Source organism: Megalobrama amblycephala, linkage group LG17 (genome assembly GCF_018812025.1).
Source record: "Megalobrama amblycephala isolate DHTTF-2021 linkage group LG17, ASM1881202v1, whole genome shotgun sequence".
Lineage (NCBI taxonomy): Eukaryota > Metazoa > Chordata > Actinopteri > Cypriniformes > Xenocyprididae > Megalobrama > Megalobrama amblycephala.
The window spans coordinates 48,171,190-48,190,802 of NC_063060.1; the positions used below are offsets into that span (position 1 = coordinate 48,171,190).

The 19,613-nt window shown below is 40.2% G+C and overlaps 1 pseudogene; it reads right to left on the reverse strand.

Annotated features, from left to right (window-relative positions):
* The window catches only part of LOC125250791, a 79,305-nt pseudogene extending 60,230 nt beyond the window's left edge, over window positions 1–19,075 (reverse strand).
* Window positions 19,076–19,613: the final 538 nt, after the last annotated feature.

Here is a 19,613-nt window from a genome sequence, read left to right on the forward strand (position 1 = left end):
AAACAGTATCTGAAGCCCCTGCATTCTTACTATCCTCGATTAAAGTTTGGATGCGTGTCTCTAATTCTGAGATTCTCTCTGTCAGCCTGACTATTTCCCTACATTTATGACATGTAAATCCCTCGTCGCTGACAGAGAGACCTATACTGAACATGTGACAGATGGAACAGGAAACAATTCTGGGAGAGGATGACATGACTCACCGTGTTTGTAGACTGATCCGAGTTACCACAGCTGTTTGATGAACGCGTTGAAAGAGGAGCGCGCGAGACTGATGACAAGTTAACAAGCTAGCGAGATGCAAACGCGTTGTAACAGCGATTTAGATTCAAAGATTACAAGCTAGCGACGTCAGATTAATGTGGTAGGCAATAATAATAATATAAGCAACAATGAATAAAAGTAAGAGATTCAATAAAAGAGAAAACAAAGCTATACGGAGACGCAAACCACCAGCAGCGAGGCAGCGAGGCAGACAGGAGCAATCGAGCAGCAATCGAGCAATAATGCACCGAAGTATGATTATTATTGGCATATTCTGGTCAATAAACTTGAATATCACTCAAATGCCATAATTAATGTGGATATACCTTTCACTTTGAGGGATCAAATTGTCTTTATATTATTTTCAATGTTGCACATACAATTAAGCATTATACACCATTTTAATCTGTGAAATGTCTTTTATTTGTGTACACTCAGAGTAAAAACAAAATGTTGTGCTTTTTGTAAAATAAAGAAAACTAACGTGATGCGTGATCTCTCGTCTCCCTCTGAACGAAGTCCAATCTGATAGTTCTCAGAAAATGAACTGTAACTTAGTGAATACTAATCACAAAAAAATTAGACATATGTCTAAAGAAACGTTGAAATGTCAGGTTTTAAATCGTGTAAGTCAAATCCAAAACAAAAATTCTCTGTTTATGTAATCTGTATGAAAAGAGACATGTCAGAAGTCCATGGTACAACAGTATTACTCACGCTATCAAAAGAGAAACTCATAATCTAGAACGCAAATGGAGACAAACTCGTTTAGAGGTCTTCAGAATCGCGTGGAAAGACAGCTCATCTGCAGATGGGCGAGAATCTCCACAAACTTATAGAAAATAACCAAAGGTTATTTAATAATCCAAGGTTCTTATTTAGTACAGTGGCTAGATTAACAAATAAACAGACATCACCAGAACAAAATATTTCATTACAATTTAGTAGTGATGACTTTATGAATTTCCTTACTGATGTAGTGATTTTAACTTTGTCCATTCAAGGACGCAAAGTAAAATAGGGATTGGTACTCACGTCACCGCTGACGTTGTGATTTTTGGATCACACGTCTCTTAAGGTGTGATTATGAGTACACCAGATGACCACTTCCCCCATTTTCCCTAGTTCAGGGCACCAGTTAAGGTCTTTTACCTTGGCAGTATGAGAACACTCTCAACAGGGGCTTTTCATTCATTTAGAATTTATATAAAGTGGTCAGCTGATTTATCTGAAAGATTGGTGAGAATGCTAACTTGTAGAGCCTCTTCTGTATTATCAGCACAAGGAAGACACAATTGTAATAAAATAAATTGTATTAACCAAAAGATAAATAAGAATAACTAACACAACTACTAAATGAATACCATGAATGATAAAGGAATAAAGTGCGTAAGATACATAGAATACAAGTGATTAAGTTGGGTGTGGCTATGGAAGAGTTACGTTATCTTATATGGAAAAATAAACTGTTTCTCTGAAAATAATAAGGTGGAGAACCTTATTATGCACCAAACAAATAAACGAGAGGTTATTTGTCATTAACTAACATCAGCTATATTACATCTAATGGGAATTAGGAAATTATATACTGATAAAATACAACAATGCCAAGGTCTCTGGAAAGAGGTTTGGTTAAGTGATATTTACGTTCCACGTGGTCGAGTCCGATGACGGTGACGTCTTCCACTGGTTGTGCTGGGTGACAATGCAGTGGGGAGAGGAGCCAGAATCTGTTTCAACAGTCTTGAACATGAAGCTCTGTGGGATGCTGATCTCCTGGAGCACCAAAGGGTCCTAAAATCTGGAACACGCAGATGAGGCCCTGGTGTAGGTGCAGAAGGTCCTTAACAGTCTGGAACACGCAGACGAAGGTACTTTGAAGTGATGGTTTGCTCTCCTGAGCTTAACCTTGTTGCAGATGTCGTTACTGTCTCGCTGGACGGAAACTCTGAACGTAGTGTTTGTTGATGTCTCTTTCCTCACAAGCTAGAGGCTCAGAACGTGGTCGTCTCTGTTGCTGCCTCACAAGCTGTAGGCTCAGATCATGGGATCTGTTGTTGTCTCTTCTGGATGGACGATAGTAAACTACGGAGTGCCGCAAGGATCAGTGTTAGGCCCTCTGCTATTTTCAATATACATGCTGCCACTCGGCAATATTATAAGAAAACATGGAATTAGTTTCCACTGCCTTGCCGATGATACTCAGTTATATATTTCAACACAACCAGATGAAATCTCTAAATTATCCAATCTGACAGAATGTGTTAAAGAAGTAAAACATTGGATGACTAGTAATTTTCTTCTGTTAAATTCAGATAAGACTGAAGTATTACTTATTGGGCCAAAACCTGTACACAGAATCTCTCACACTACAATCTGCATTTAGAAGGATGTTCTGTTACTCCATCCTCGACAGTTAAAGACCTGGGTGTTATATTAGACAGCAACTTCCTTTGAAAATCATATTTCATATGTTACAAAAACAGCCTTCTTCCACCTCAGAAACATTGCTAAGATTCGGAATATGTTATCTGTTTCTGATGCAGAAAAGTTAGTTCATGCTTTCATGACGTCTCGACTAGATTACTGTAATGCATTATTAGCTGGTTGTCCTGCTTCCTCAATAAATAAGCTACAATTAGTACAAAATGCAGCTGCTAGAGTTCTTACCAGGTCAAGAAAATATGATCATATAACACCAATTTTATCATCTCTACACTGGTTACCCATTAAGTTCCGTATCGATTATAAAGTATTGCTAATGACCTATAAGGCTCTAAATGGTTTAGCTCCTGTGTACTTAACTGATCTTCTATCGCCCTACAATCCTTCACGCTCTTTAAGATCACAAAACTCTGGACTTCTGGTTGTACCTAGAATATCTAAGTCCACTAAAGGAGGGAGAGCGTTTGCACATTTGGCTCCTAAACTCTGGAATAGCCTTCCTGATAATGTTCGGGGCTCAGACTCGCTCACCCAGTTTAAATCTAGATTAAAGACGCATCTCTTTAGCCAAGCATTCACATAATGCATCTCTTATCAGATCAATTGCACATGACTATCTTTGCTTAATGTTATGAACAGCAGCTACGCTACTTATTCTCCATTTGCTTTTCTGTTTTACCTCGGGACACCCGTCCATCAGCTTCAGTTTGGATCCAGCCTCTTAAGAAGACCTCAGATGACCAACACCTGTGAAGAGACGGCGCCAACTCCGGCGAGGACTTCAGATGACGCAATATCTGGATCAACATGCACATTGCACAATTTCTATATCCTAATTATTGTCAATGAAATTCATTTTTACAGGAGCTCATTGCTTCTACCTTCAGTTGAACTGCTAACAGTGATTGTAAATTAATTGCCTAAATTATTACATTATTTGCAAACTGCATTCTTTAAATTGTAATGTTGACATGCATTCTCTGTAAAGCTGCTTTGAAACGATATGTATTGTGAAAAGCGCTATACAAATAAATGTGAATTGAATAGCATCTTTTGGTTATGAAAACATTAAAAATTCAAATCTACATTTTTTTAAAGGTTTATTATGAAAACATTTTTTTCCAAAATGCAATTAATCCATCAATATAAAAGTTATTTTTCAAATTGAAAATACACAACAAAGTAGGTTGATTCACATATGACAGCCTCTGAACTTTGCCAATACTTATCTTATATACAGGCATTTGACTAAAAATATATTCAGTCATTGCTCCCAAAATGAATTCAAGGAGTCATATTGTTAATGTTATAAATTAATTATTTAACTTAATCATTACTGATTAAAGAGTATCTGGCGCCACCGCACGGTTAAAATAAACACATTTGCCGAGTACATTAGTGTAACAGAGTTCGTAGGATAGGAAGGAAGATGACAGGGTCGGCTTTGACTACTGACTACTTTTATTCAAATAAACAGGTGTGCAGACAGGCACACAACGGTCACAAAATAACATGAATTCACTCCAAACAAAAATAACAACAGAAATCCACGGAGCGTAGCAGTCAGTAGTCCTTCTCTCTCTCACACGCTCCTGTTTCTCCTGGCGTTAAATACTCTCTCCACGCCAATTACTGAAACAAGAGACAGGTGTTTGTTATTTGCGCTTAACCCACTCATTTCAGCGCGCGTCTCCTGACACTCTCTCCCGCTGCAGACTCTGCTGAACCACGCCCCCCTTGCCACATACCCCCACCGCCTGACTCAGGGAAACACTCCTTCTCCATGGTTGCTGTACTTAGTTTCTCTCTTAGAGAGCTTGCGTCTAATGTACAGCACCGGCCGTTCCTCCCCCTATATCTCCTGGGACAGGACAGCACCCAGCCCCCTGTCTGACGCGTTCGTCTGCAACTCAAAAGGGAGAGAAAAATCAGGAGAGTGAAGCAACGGCCCACCACACAGAGCAGCCTTTACCTGGGTAAAAGCCTGCTGGCACGGCTCCGTCCACTGGACCGTATCTGGTGCCTCCTTTTTAGTAAGATCAGTCAAGGGGCTGGTGAGGTCCGAATAATTAGGAACAAACCTTCTATAATATCCCGCCAGCCCCAAGAACTGTCTCACCTCCTTTTTGGTCTTAGGGCGCGGACAGGTCGCAACTGCTGCAGTCTTATCAATTTGGGGACGCACCTGTCCATGCCCCAAGTGAAAGCCCAGATACTTTACTTCCACGCGCCCAATTGCACACTTCTTCGGGTTGGCCGTGAGCCCGGCTCCCCTCAGCGACCTTAAGACCGCCCTCAAATGCTGCATATGCCGCTGCCAGTCATTACTAAATATGATGATATCATCTAGATAGGCAGCCGCATATGCAGCATGGGGCTGTAAAACCCTGTCCATCAGCTGCTGAAAGGTAGCCGATGCCCCGAACAGCCCGAACGGAAGTGTAACAAATTGGTGTAATCCAAACGGCGTCGGGAAAGCTGTTTTTTCTCGGGATAATGGAGACAAGGAGATCTGCCAATAACCCTTTGTTAAGTCCAATGTCGAAAAAAAACGAGCTGTACCGAGCCGGTCAAGCAATTCGTCAACCCGTGGCATTGGATATGCGTCGAATTTCGACACAGCATTCACCTTGCGATAATCCACACAGAACCGGACCGAGCCGTCCGTTTTAGGAACCAAAACTATCGGGCTCGCCCAGTTACTGTTGGATTCTTCTATTACCCCCATTTCAAGCATCGTACCTAATTCTTCCTGAACTACTTTTTTCTTGTGTTCAGGCAAGTGATACGGCCGGCTGCGAATCACCACGCCCGGCTCTGTCTTGATATGGTGCTGAATTGTACGGCCAGGTAGGGGAGAAAACACGTCAGCAAACTCTGCCTGTAATTTGGTTAAATCAGTGAGCTGGGAGGGCGAGAGGTAATCTCCCCCGGGGCCAGTGCGAGAGATTGTTTTTTTATATTCGCCTCTGGCCCAAGGTCATCCTCTCCGCTAATCACCGTCACCAGCATCACTGATTCTCCCTCATTCCATTTTTTCAGGAGATTGAGGTGATAAATTTGACGTGCTCCTCTCCTATCTGAGCGTATGACCTCATAATCGAGCTCTCCAACTTGCCGTGTGACCTCAAACGGTCCTTGCCACTTTGCAAGTAATTTTGAACTTGACGTTGGGAGTAATACAAGCACTTTATCTCCCGGTGCAAATTTACGCAAATTGGTCCCCCTGTTATACAGCCGGCTCTGTTTGTCCTGGGCCTCTTCTCCATAGAGAGCCGCCCCAAAGTGTGGAGTTTTGTTCTCAGGTCCAGCACATACCGAATTTCATTTTTAGATTGACGTCTAACTGACGACCATAGAGAAGCTCAAAGGGGGAAAACCCCGTGGAGGCTTGCGGGACCTCTCACACAGCGAACAACAGGGGTTCCAACCATCTGTCCCAATTTTTGGCGTCTTCCTGAACGAATTTACGAATCATTGTTTTAAGCGTGCGTTTAAAAAGTTCGACCAGTCCGTCCGTTTGCGGGTGAAAGACGCTGGTCCGAATCGATTTAATGCCCAATAATTCGTAAAGTTTGCGTAATGTCCGTGACATAAACGCTGTGCCCTGATCAGTGAGGATTTCCTTAGGAATCCCCACTCGGGAGATTAAAGAAAACAGTGCGTCAGCAACACTCTTAGGGGAAATGTTGTGGAGAGCCACTGCTTCCGGATATCGTGTTGCATAATCCACAATGACTAATGCAAAACGATGCCCTCTTGCTGATCGCTCTAATGGCCCGATGAGGTCCATGCCAATTCTCTCGAAGGGGACCTGCATTAATGGGAGGGGGCGCAAAGGCGCTTTTGGGTTGGCCGGTGGGTTTACCAACTGACATTCACGACATTCTCGTGAATGCCTGGCCAAAAAAAAAAAAAAAAAAAAAAAAAAATCGGGTCATGAGGCGATTTACTGACCTGTTCAAACGCACGTTTCAGCGTCTCATCCTGAGACTGCTCCAGGGGAAAATCATCGCGCTCCGAGAGAATAAGTCTCTCGATTTCGCTCTGTTCCCCTGAGGCAGTACTCAGTGGTCCCGACTCAGTCTCTCCCGCCTGCACACTCGCGTTCCCCTCCGGTGCATTTTTCTCCTCAAGAAGCATCCGTGCATAAAGCCCCTAATAATTCTGTAAACACTGGCCAATTCGTTCCCAAAATTAACGGATGCCGGAGGTGCGGATTAACTGCCACCTCAACACTATGCTTTTGACCCCGAAATGTAATAATGACTGGCATAACAGGATATTCTACCACATCCCCGTGCACACACCGTACCTTAACCATGCAGCTCGTATCCAATGCCCCGGATTGTATCAGACTTTGATGGATCGAGGTTTGGTTACATCCTGAATCCACCAATGCCTGACAGGTACCCCCCTTGATACTCACAGGTATTTGGTACCAGCCAGCCTGACCGGGGGCAGCCTGCGGGACATCCGGGACCTGGATCAATTTCCCCACCTCCATAATGGGGCACCTGTCCACGAAACAGTCCGGGTCCCCGCAACGCCAGCAGGCCGGCCCAGACTTCCCCGCCACTCCAGTGGCAGGGAGAGGGTTAAGTGGCTGACGTGGAGAGAGCGGAGAAACAGGAGCGGGGTCCACCCCTGGGCGGGACTCGGGGGAGCCGAATAGGGAACCTGGCCATTCCCGCCCCGCCCCCGAGGAGGGCCGGGCGGACAGGACCTGGGTAAAGGGACAGGTCGAGAGAGAGAAGGATGTGAAAAAGAGGGAGAGAGAGAAGCTGATGGGAGGGGTTCGCCGACCCTGGGGCACGCCACCATATGGTCCTCCGCGAGATGGATAGCCGGCTCCAGCGACGTGGGGCGGTGGCACTGGACCCACTCTAAAGTTCTTCTTGGCAGCCAAGTGATAAATTGCTCCAGTACCACTCGGTCGATGATCATCTCCACGTCACTTCCGTCGGCCAGCAACCATTTGCGGCAGGAGTCCCGGAGCTGTTGGGCCATCACAAAGGACCCGCTGGATGATGGCCCTCTTCAGGTCGTCAAAAACCAGGAGGTTCTGCACCGGAAGCTGCTGTGCCGCTACTTGGGACTCCCCGGAGAGCAGCGGGACCAGGCGCATCGGCCACTGGTCCCGCGGCCAGCCATACAACTCGGCCGATTTTTTTAATAAATCCAGGAATGTCTCCGGGTCATCCTCAGGCCCCATTTTGTGAAGAGGGAGGTGGACGGGAATAGCTTGTTGGACCGTAACTTCCGGCCGAACCTCCTGGTCCATCCAGCTCCAGAACCTCTCGCGGTCTTCCTGCTGGGCTTGTAGAACGGCCTGGAACTATTTTTCTTGGTCCAGGCGCAAGTCCAGCAGAGCCTGATGCTGATCATGTTGCATGACCGCGAGGGATGTAATCAGATCCGCAAATGGTGCACGGGAGGGCTCTGGCATGGCGGCAGCATCCATCTTCCTTCCCGGGTTTCGGCACCAGTGTAACAGAGTTCGTAGGATAGGAAGGAAGATGACAGGGTCGGCTTTGACTACTGACTGCTTTTATTCAAATAAACAGGTGTGCAGACAGGCACAAAATGGTCACAAAATAACACGAATTCACTCCAAACAAAACACAACAGAAATCCACGGAGCGTAGCAGTCAGTAGTCCTTCTCTCTCTCACATGCTCCTGTTTCTCCTGGCGTTAAATACTCTCCACGCCAATTACTGAAACAAGAGACCCACTCATTTCAGCGCGCGTCTCCTGACGCTCTCTCCCGCTGCAAACTCCGCTGAACCACGCCCCCCTTGCCACAATTAGTATTAAAAACAGCTTTTAAAAACTCCATGATTCAGTTTTGTGGACTGCAACAGAAGTTTGATGCTATCGTGGAACAAGCAACAGCCACCAGCATTTTTCCTCCTCCGACTCGAGCGCCTCATCTTCTTAATCTCCTCACGTAAATGATTACATTTCGATGACTTGCATTTCTTCCCCACCGCAGAAATCACCACAGGTTCATCAATGCCGTCAAAAGTATTCAATTTTCTGTTTTTGTTGATCACAAAGTACAAGGTAGATAAGGAAAACTAGGAAGCCGTCTGTATTCAGAGCGGCACCATTACTGCTTAGAGTGCGTGGAATAGTGCGCTGCGATTTGGTTGAGCGGATATATTGCATTCTGCAGAAATGCATTCTTCAAATATTACTCCTCTGTATATTTTGACAAACATATGAGAATATCTCAATATTTCTCCAAATGTACATGCTTTTAAGCATATTAAGATATTATGGTCAATATAAGATTTTAAGAGTAAAACAGAAGTCAAAATGTGAAGCTTGAGTCTTAGATCTTTTTAATGATGTATAGTTTGTCAACTGCACATTAACATTTAGGCTATATAATATAATAAATATAGTAGCCTATATGAAATGCCAGAGGTAGGAATGTTCAGACACTTTGCATCACAGAAATACATTATATTTAAAGTATATTAAAATAGAAAACAATTATTTGGTTAGAGACTTGAGACTTCTTTTAAAAACATTATAATGGCAATCCGTTCAATCTTTTGACTAGTACTGTAATGTGCAATAATAGGTGCATGCATGAGATCACGAAAATCATGTTTTTTTTTGTCAAGGACATTAATCCTGTTATCAGCATGATCACAGAGGGTTTTTTCACATTGCCTACCTGATTGAAAGGCCTCATTATGCATCTCATTATGTGGGTCATTATTATGGGGATCTTTTGTCTTCTCAGGTGTGAATCACAGCATTATTCATGATGATTCATGCCTCCACGCATACTGTGTTTCTTGACAAAAAGTGTCTTACAAAATCTAAGTAGGGAGGATAATTTTTACATCATTCTGAAGCAAAAACTCTAGTCTACAACCTTCAATACCCAGAAGTCATGTGAACACAGATTATATATTTGTTTTTTGGCCTTATTTCAGTGACTTACGTTTTTTGTTTTTTCAATAACCACGCATAAACGTTATTCCTTCAAAAACACAAACATGTACATACATGTTTCTCACATATTATGGTAGCCTAGTTTGTGCTGAATACAGTGTAATGACACTTTTGTCATTAATATGTTTATGAACAACTGAAAAAAGCACAAATGTCAGGGCATGTCAAAACTTCTCCAGGGCCCCAGAGGGTTAAGTTGTAGATAATGATTAAAAGGCGTTTACTGTACATTAGAGCTGCAACTAACGATTATTTTTTCTGTCAACTAATCTAACGATTATTTTTTCGATTAGTCGACTAATCTAACGATTATTTTTATTAAATTTTTTAAATTAATTTAGTGTTCTTTTTTTGATTAGCTAATGAATCCTTTGGATAACTTTACAAAAAATTATAAGTACTACTTCTAATATAATATTTCAACTTTTTTTTATTAATTTTTTTTTTTCAACTGACTGACTTCTCATGTGATTTATGAGCTTCTACAACTTTTGACCTCCTAACTGAACTCCTTTCCACAAACTGACCATAGAAATAAAAACAGTATAAATAAAAATGGTAACACTTTACAATAAGGTCTCATTTATTAACATTAATGTATTAACCAACATCAACTAACAATGAGCAATATATTTGCTACAGTATTTATTAATCTTTGTTTATGTTAGTTAATAAAAATAGTCATTCATTGTTAGTTAATGATAGTTCACAGTGCATAAACTAATGTTAACAAATGAAACCTTATTGTTTGTGTTTAATAACTGTTAAAAAAAAAAAAACTGTTATTCATTTTTATGGTAACACTTTACAATAAGTGCAACCATAATCGCACTCTCTCAATATTCAAAGTGCAAATAAGACCAATTTTTTCTTTGATACAGAGCTAAGAGATTGTTACAACTACACTGCCCAGCCTAAGATAGCTTTCATACTGAGAGATATCTGTATTCATCAGAAATCTCGTTTGAATGTGCCCACGCGTTTACTTTCACTTTCACGATGGTGCGTACTCTGTAAATATGGAGCGGCGGCGACCGTTATCCAACTGAATTAAATGTTTTTTATTTAAATACAAAGCAAAACGACAGTGGAGGCGTAATGTAAACGTAGCGGTGGTATATTATTTCCTAATCATCCTAACACTCTGTCATGGCAATATCACGAGACTACTTTTCACCTCGACGAGAAATCTCGTCACATTTTAATCTCGCGTCACACCCCTAGTGCTCGTGCATCGCAGTTGTGCTGCCGCGGTACGCCATCTCGGTTTTGCAAAGGGAACAAAGGACCATTTTATTTGGCCTCTGTTTAAAGTATTCCCATACTTTTGATAATCGTGGTCTAGGTTTTTGTGATAGAATAGAACTTTCTCCATTCCCAGGAGCAGAAGCCGCCATGAATGTAAACAATGTGACGCGTCGACGCGACGTGTCATTGCAGCACTACTGTACATTCAGTTAATCATTAATTACTAGGTTATTTTTGTTTATAGCATAAATGTGTATCTTTTAAATGTTTAATAATTTGTAAATAATGGCTAATATGCCCTACTATATGTTAAGTTAATCATTAATTACTATTGTCTCCATGCTTAACTAATGAATAATTGTGAACAAGTAAATCATTAATTACTAGTTTATTTATGCTTAACTAATGCATAATTGTGAACAAGTTAATCATTAATTGATGCTTAATTAATGCATTATTCTGGACTCTTAAAAAAAAATGTGTTACCAGAAAGGGTACTTCCTTCAGTTCTGCCTGCTGTTTCATTGATTATGAGTCAGTCTGTTGTCTGTAATACTGATAAAGTCTCACCTGGGGTCAGAGGTAACATGATGATGTTTGGGTCTTCGAGATGCTGCTCTCTCACTGCTCCCTTTATTCTCCATCATGAGAAACTGATACAAGGCCTGTATATGGAGAAACAGAAAACTAATGATAACATACATCCATTATTTCCTTATTACCTTCATATGGTGCTTAGAAGAGAATTGCACTGAGAAAAATGATAATAATAATAATTACCTCTACACTTCAATCACAGTCCTAAAAGTTCAGCTGATTTAGGCAAACAAAGTGTATGATGGGTCAGGCCAACACGAGTCCTGTTCCTTTACTAGTGAAACTGTAGGAGAGAAGAGTAAGGAGATGGGTTTAAGATGAGTTCAGCTTGCAGTAGCTTGTGCTTGTCCACATTTCCATAATGAACACGTGTTGCTTAATCATGGATGATACTTCAGCGACGGATGTTTCCCCACTGACTGTTTAAAGTGACATCACTGCCAGGATTTCCCAGATGGACACCAAGTACAGGTGATCTGTCTCAGCTGTGAAGTGCCTGTCCATCTGTCTCAGGTCAGGGGCAGTTTTAATATAAAACTGCCCCTGTTGAGTAGGGCTGGACAATTAATCGCAAAGTAATCAAAACCGAAATTCAGAACCTCTAACCGACGTAATTTTCCCATGTCGGTTATTTCGTTTTTTTAATCATGTTAATACTTCCCCCTTAAAAAAAAAAACATACCGCGTGTAGCCATGTGACTCCGCCCCGTCAACAAAGCAACACTGAGGTGAAAGCTGGTTCAACACACAGTGATGGCGCATGAGCGGTGAGTCTTGCGTCTTCACTAAACTTTGTCAGTTGTATGTGTATTACGGTTTGCCAGTTTAGACATTCAAGCGATTAAACGACCAGATGTGTATAATTATATCGAGCTACCGCGCTCGCACAGCTGCACTGTGGCATGTACACTCATACAAACAGCAGCTGCGCAAAACGTGAAGATTGCGCGCACAGAGAGGAAGGCAGAAACTAGTTGTCAGCGCTGTCCTGTGATTTATCACTGAAGTAGCTTAGAAACTCAACTTATTATAGCATATATTTTTCTACTTTTGAAGGAGCTATTTACAACCCACAGCTTCACAATTAATAGAGACAGTATGACTAATTCACAAACGCAATCACTCGTACTGGTACTGTACTAATTTATCTTTATCTGAGTTACAACGAGAAGAAATCTGTAAGAAATGTTACGAACCATAGATAAAATAACTGCTGATAGTGAGCTATGATGTCAGATCACTCTTTCAATAGGAAAATATATCCCACCTTTAATAGTCAATCATATTTACAGTAGCCTACAAACCTTGTCAGTGGAGTATGGCAAAAAAGGCAAAAACCAAAAAAACAGAAACAAAATAATCATTTATTAATCGTAATCGAGGTAAAATATTCAATTAATCAAGGTTTTGATTTTAGGCCATAATCGTCCAGCCCTACTGTTGAATATCGAATGTCAAATGTCAAGTGTCCCCAACTAAGCAAGCCAAAGGCGACAGCGGCAAGGAACCCAAACTCCAACAGGTGGCAGACAGGTGGCAAATAGGTGTTAAAATGGAGGAAAAAACCTCGGGGGGCCAGTTCTCCTCTGGCGAACAACAATCAAGGTATTTCAGTTCCATCCAGTTGAGGATCGTATTCATCACGCCGGTATGTGTATCCATCTACTATGTCAAACCGGACATGTCAAACTCTTCACTGATTGGCTTTCGCGACAACGTGTCATGCGAATATCCTGATCAAACTGAAATTTAACTTGCGTGGACGCGATTGGGACGAATATTGAACGTTCACTGCAATTGCGTCGCCCGGTCCACTTCATTCAATTTGCCCGGTGCGTATGCGCATCTATTCATGTTTTTGCATTGACTTTGTATGTAATCTTCTCACGCAAATAATTAAATTCACTTTTGGTGTGCACAACTCACTATTTCGCCCAAGTTCCAACAACACAGAAAAGCATGGCATATGCACTGCTAAACACCGTCACTCACGGTAGGGATTCTTTTGAGTTCATTTAAACATTCATTACAAACTGAAACATACAAAAACATGAAGGGCCCAAGAATCAACACACAGTACAATACTTTAAAAGTCTAGTGAGATAAATATTACACATCTGAAGTTTGAAGTTGTAGAAATATTTCACCTTTCAGAAACATGATAAATGTAACTAGAGCAACATCTGCAGCTGAAACAGGATGGCATCTCCCTCAGTTCTTTCCATCTCCAATGTGAAAAAGGAGAAAAACCAGGAGGATATCAGATGACGAGCTGTTGAGTAGTGGACTGATGCCAGGGCCAGGGAGACCTACTCATATTAGGTGCCGTTTTTAAATGACAGTGCACGTGAAACTCCAAAAAGCAAATACTCCAAAAGTGTGAAGCGGCGCTACCAGTTGCATGCAGAGTGGGATCAATCACCCGCGCAGTGCTAACGAACACTTCTGCCATGCTGTAAAGTGATAAACAGCACAAGTCGCTTGATCCATTCAGATCTGACACAGAATTATATGTTATACAGTCGTGTGAAATGAGAACATTAAAGGTTCTGTAGTGAAGCTAGCTGAAAACAGCCTCAAACATGTAAACTGCATGACGAGAAAAATGCCAATACATAATTTCAAGCTTGTCAAACCAGCACTATAGTAATTTAACTTTCAATTATTAACACTGTACCAATATAGTGTTTTGACAGAAATGCATTTATCATAAATGTTACTGTAATTATATTAAATATTAGGGAATATAAACCACATTTATAGAGGTTGTTTTTGTAGTTTCTTCATTTTAGGGTATTTATATTACAAATTCCATAGTTTTTTATAACTTACTAATTTTAAAATCCATATAACCATGGTAATGAGAGGCATGGTTTTACTTATGACAACTGTCTTACTAATACTAGTCTACAGTTAAACTCTTCTTTGCAAAAACTATAGTAAATTTCATTAGGGTGACTACAAATAAATAATTTAATAAAACCGCTTTAAAGCCTGGATCCCATGAATTAAGGACAAAGCTTTCTTCTCTTTAAATATGTTTAGTTCCAGTGAATTTTAATTGAAGTAAAATGTTAATTTTAAAAGATAAATTTTATTAAAGATAAATATTATATAATTCTATAATAAAGTCTTACATATATTAGATGTTAAATATTTACAAATGTTATAGTTCTTAAAGGAACCCCTGGTGTCAAGACTTGTATGGCTTAACATAAATGATGTCTCTTACTGAAATATGTAGTAGAAAACCCATGAAAGATTTACGTTATTTAAAAAAAATCCATAACATATTTGAACAATGGGCGGCGTCATTTTGTTTGTGTTCTATGTCGGTGACGTCAAATGGTTCCTCTCGGTGAGCGACTGACACTGTCCTATTGCTATTTTTACCACAACACAACTAATATTATATACAATGCCAATTTTAAGTCGATGAGCCACAAGAGAAGAGAAGTAAATCTTTACTGCTTTACTAGCGATAAGAGGAGAAAAGAATGGGAAGTTGTGAAGAATGTGGATGAATAGTTAGTCTGGCTGTTTGATGAGAAAGAGATTAAATGCAGTTGCAATAAATGGTTAAGAATCCATAGCAGTGGAGGACTATTATTCTGCTGCGCTGAACTGTGGAAGAACTGATGACAGCACGGTATAATGTTTGGTTGACCAATCAGCTGAAAGGTGTGTTTTATTCCCGCCCACATGTAGAGAAGCTGTTTATGCATTTTGATTTTATTGTTTTTCCATTTGGCAGATTAGAACAAAGTGTGATGAAAAACAAAATAAAAATATGAATATATATGTTTATTCATGTTCATGAGAAGGGTTGAAAAAAAAAAAAAAAAATTATCCGAAGGTACACGGACCAGATCCTGAACACTCATTTAATATGTCTGAATTTACATAAATAAAGCTGTATTTCTTAAATGAAATGAAGGTGTGTGTATAGTGGCTATTCTGTTTTTCAAACAAAACCAAATCAACCAATGATCAAAGCTACAGGCTGAATCCAGCTTCTTATTCGCAGCTTCTTATTGACGCTATCCGGTCCACCTTAAAAGACGCGACGGTTCCTCTTTTTCAGCTTCTTATTCACGCTCAACTTAGGGACTGCAGTTTTTCTAATTTTCATGCTTTTTTTAAAGGTGCCCTAGAATTGAAAATTGAATTTACCTTGGCATAGTTCAATAATTAGAGTTCTGCACATGGGAATGACATACAGCGAGTCTCAAACACCACCGTTTCCTCATTATTATGCAAATTTGATTTGTGCAAGAGACCTCTGAAGAACAGGTGAATCTCAACATAACACCGACTGTGATGCAACAGTGGGGATCATTAATATGTACGCCCCCAATATTTGCATATGCCAGCTGTTACAGTCCCTGGTATAAATGCCTAGGAGTGAAAAGGGACACATAACATAACAGATGGACAACGGCTAGAGTTTTCCAAATAAATGATTTATTTTAACACAAATTACTCACAAAAGTAACCAGAAACAAGAGACAGGGAGCCCAGCAACAGAAGGGAGAAAAATAAGTCAACTAATAAAGTCAAACTGGGACTCCCTGCTCCAACAAAAGATACAAACTAAGTAAGAATAAAATAAAGACGAGGTGATATGGCTGCGAAGGCGGCTGTGGCTGGCCAAAAAAACTGGCCCAAGATGCGGTTATTATTATTAACACCTAAATGACCAGCTAAAGAACCATTGTGTGCCAAGCTAAGTATTTCACCTCAAAACTTGTTTGGCACAACAATCTGTGTGACAACGCTCCAGTCATCCTGTGTAGAAGCATAAGCTGGTGTCCACTTACGCAACAGGACATCATTTTTAAGGATATAGCCAGAAGCCATGTCCACCAGCTCATCCTCAGAAATGACTAATTCAAATAAAGAGGTGAGTGATGGATCACGCTTTTGCTCAGAAATTAGATGCTCCCGGGACATGTGTCCACCACCAAAGCTCTCCAGCGGCTTCTGTGCCTCTAACTGAACATTAGGTGAACTATGCACGCCACCTTCAGACGTTGTGGGTTCAAAGGCAACACTTGAAGAATACGTGATAGAGTTACTGTCTGGGGATAACTTCGACTCTATGTCAGGATCTATCATAAAGCTACCCTCTAAACCATCGCACTCCAAAACATTAGCTTTAGCCATAGCATGTGTAACAGCACAAACGGGAAACACTGTAGGATATTTCTTCTGCAATTCATCAGGGCCTTCAGAGACAAGGGGTACAGCAGTAACTTCAGGATTTACTAGAATTTTACCCCCAGCCAAATCATTTCCTAAAAGGAAATCTACTCCTTTAATGGGAAAAGCAGTGCTTGTGGCCACTGCAACTGGACCAGATACCAGATCAGAGTCAAGATGAATGGAGTGCACAGGTAAATTAACAAACTTCATTCCAAATCAATCAATCAATCAAACTTTTATTTATATAGCACAATAATTACAACAGCAATTGGCCATTGTCTGTACAAGAGGATAAATAAATAAATATAATAATGCAATAATAAAGGGAGTTTTCATCAGAAACACTAATTTGAAATCTTTAAAAATCAATGTTAAAAATCAAATACAGTTGTAAGCCTGAGAGAAAAGGTAGGTTTTCAGCTTAGATTTAAATTCAGACTCTGTGGATACTAGTCTTAAAGATAGAGGAAGACTATTCCACAATTTTGGACCAATAATAGAAAAAGCACGGTCACCCCTCATCTTAAGTCTAAATCTCGGAACCATCAGAAATCTTTGATTAGATGACCTTAATGATCTAGCAGAGTTATTTATTTTCAACAGTTCAGAGAGATATTTTGGGGCTGATCCATTTAGGACTTTAAAAACAAAAAGCAAGATTTTAAAATCAATTCTATAACAAACCGGCAGCCAGCATTCCAAAGCCCTGCACCAGCTCACTACAATTTAAGGAGGTGTCATTTGAGAGAGGCAACACACTTTGAAGAATAATAGATCTAGAAGCAGTATTGCGTAAAGTATTGCGTAAAATTGTTACTGGGACTTTTATGCAGCTATCAGGCAGTGAGACCGTGCCCTTCATAATGAAAGGGGAATAAATGTCCAAGTCCACGATTTCAGATTCAGAAAAATGCGGGCCTGAAGGCGTTTTGGCCAATGCAACAGTTTTAGGTTTTTATTTATTTAACAAAAAACAGTTGTTGATCAAATGGCCACGCTTTTTACATTAAGCGCACACAGGCCTCGCCTTAGCTGCACTGTCTTTAGAATTAACATGCTCACTAGAATAAGTGTGCGTAACAGAACCACGCTGCGACAGAGAAAGCTCTCTCTGTGGATCAGAACATATTCATCAGCTAGTATCGCAGCAGCAGACACATTAGTGACTTTTTGTTCATTTAAGTATGTTGCTATTTTGTCTGGTAAACAATTTTTAAATTATTCCATAAGAATTAGATCGCGAAGCTGTTCAAAGTTCTTTACGTCTTGTGCAGAACACCAACGATCAAACAGTGCTATTTTCTCACGACCAAACTCAACATAACTTTGGCCCTCGGCTTTCTTATAGCGACGAAATTTCTGCCTATAAGCCTTAGGAACCAACTCATAAGACCTTAGAACTGCAGACTTCACCTGATCATAATTTAAACTTACCTCAGGTGAGAGAGAAGCATACGCCTCCTGGGCTTTGCCCGTAAACACACACTGCAGAAGGAGAGGCCAAATGTCTATAGGCCATTTTAAGGTCGTTGCTACCCGCTCAAATAGCACAAAATATTTATCAACATCCCTCTCAGAAAATAAACGAATGCATTTATTAACATCAAAATCTGCCTCCGTCGTAACAAATTCACTGCACGCTTTCGCTTAACACGCCACAAAGTTACGCGGGGAATTCCACATGGCACAATACCGGAAAATCCCTTTTTGCAACTACGTCACTACCGTTTCGCTCATTCAAAATAAATAAATAAATAAATAAAGCGAGAATAGTGAACAAAGAAAGTGGCGAAAAATAACATCAAGAATCCTATTTAACGCAATAAAATGTTTTTATCATATGTAATATAATAAATAGAGCTTTTTGGTACAAGTGCAAAGCGCGGCAGCTCGCAGTTAAACCAATGCAACTCAGCTCAGATTTTTTTTTAAAAATCAGAGAGACTAGGTTACCAATCATATAATTTCATTTTAACTTATTCTTTAAAAAAAAGACGAGCCCCCAATTATGTTACAGTCCCTGGTTTAAATGCCTAGGAGTGGAAAGGGACACGGCCGTAGCTCATATCCGATCTCTGCCACATCGGAATTGGGTCACTTGAACCATGTAATGTAAATGGGGCCTAGAAGCTGCGAATAAGAAGCTGGATTCAGCCTCATGCTACACAGATCTGACGACGCACATGCGATTAAAGTAAAAACTTACCATGAAGTAACATCTGTGGAAGTTTCTGAAATGGCGTCTTCTCATCCATGGGGTTTTACTTTTGCTTTCGATCATAAGTATTTCTTCTTCTTCTTTCTTTTTATGGCGGGTGGCACCAACGTTAAGGTGCATTATCGCCACCTACTGTATTGGAGTGTGAACCAGAGTTTACCCATTTCAAAATAATAATAATAATAATAATAATAATAATAAAAAACTAAATTCTCTTAATCAGCTCTGTTCTCTTGAGATACAAAAATAAACTCTCTAATCCATAATTAAATATATTTTTAAGCTTAAGATCAACCACTCCCACCTTTCTAAGTTCATTCTTCATTGTTTCTCGTTCATTAGTATACTTTTGACCATCGTAAGTATTCTTCTTCTAAGCTGGAGAAAAAAACTCTGCATACTTTTTCAATTTGGAAAAAAAACGAGCCGAACTTAAAAAAATTTCCTCTTTATATATTGATGACACTATTATATCAGATGACAAAATAATCTCAAAATTTGATTCAGACTTTTACCAAAAACTATATACATCATCATTTAACCCTGATTCAAGCAATATATTTTTTAACAAGATACAACCTTTCACCCCTTGTATAAGTATAGATAGTAAAAACCTTTGTGAGGAGGAAATGTCATTGAAAGAATTAGACGATATCATTAAAA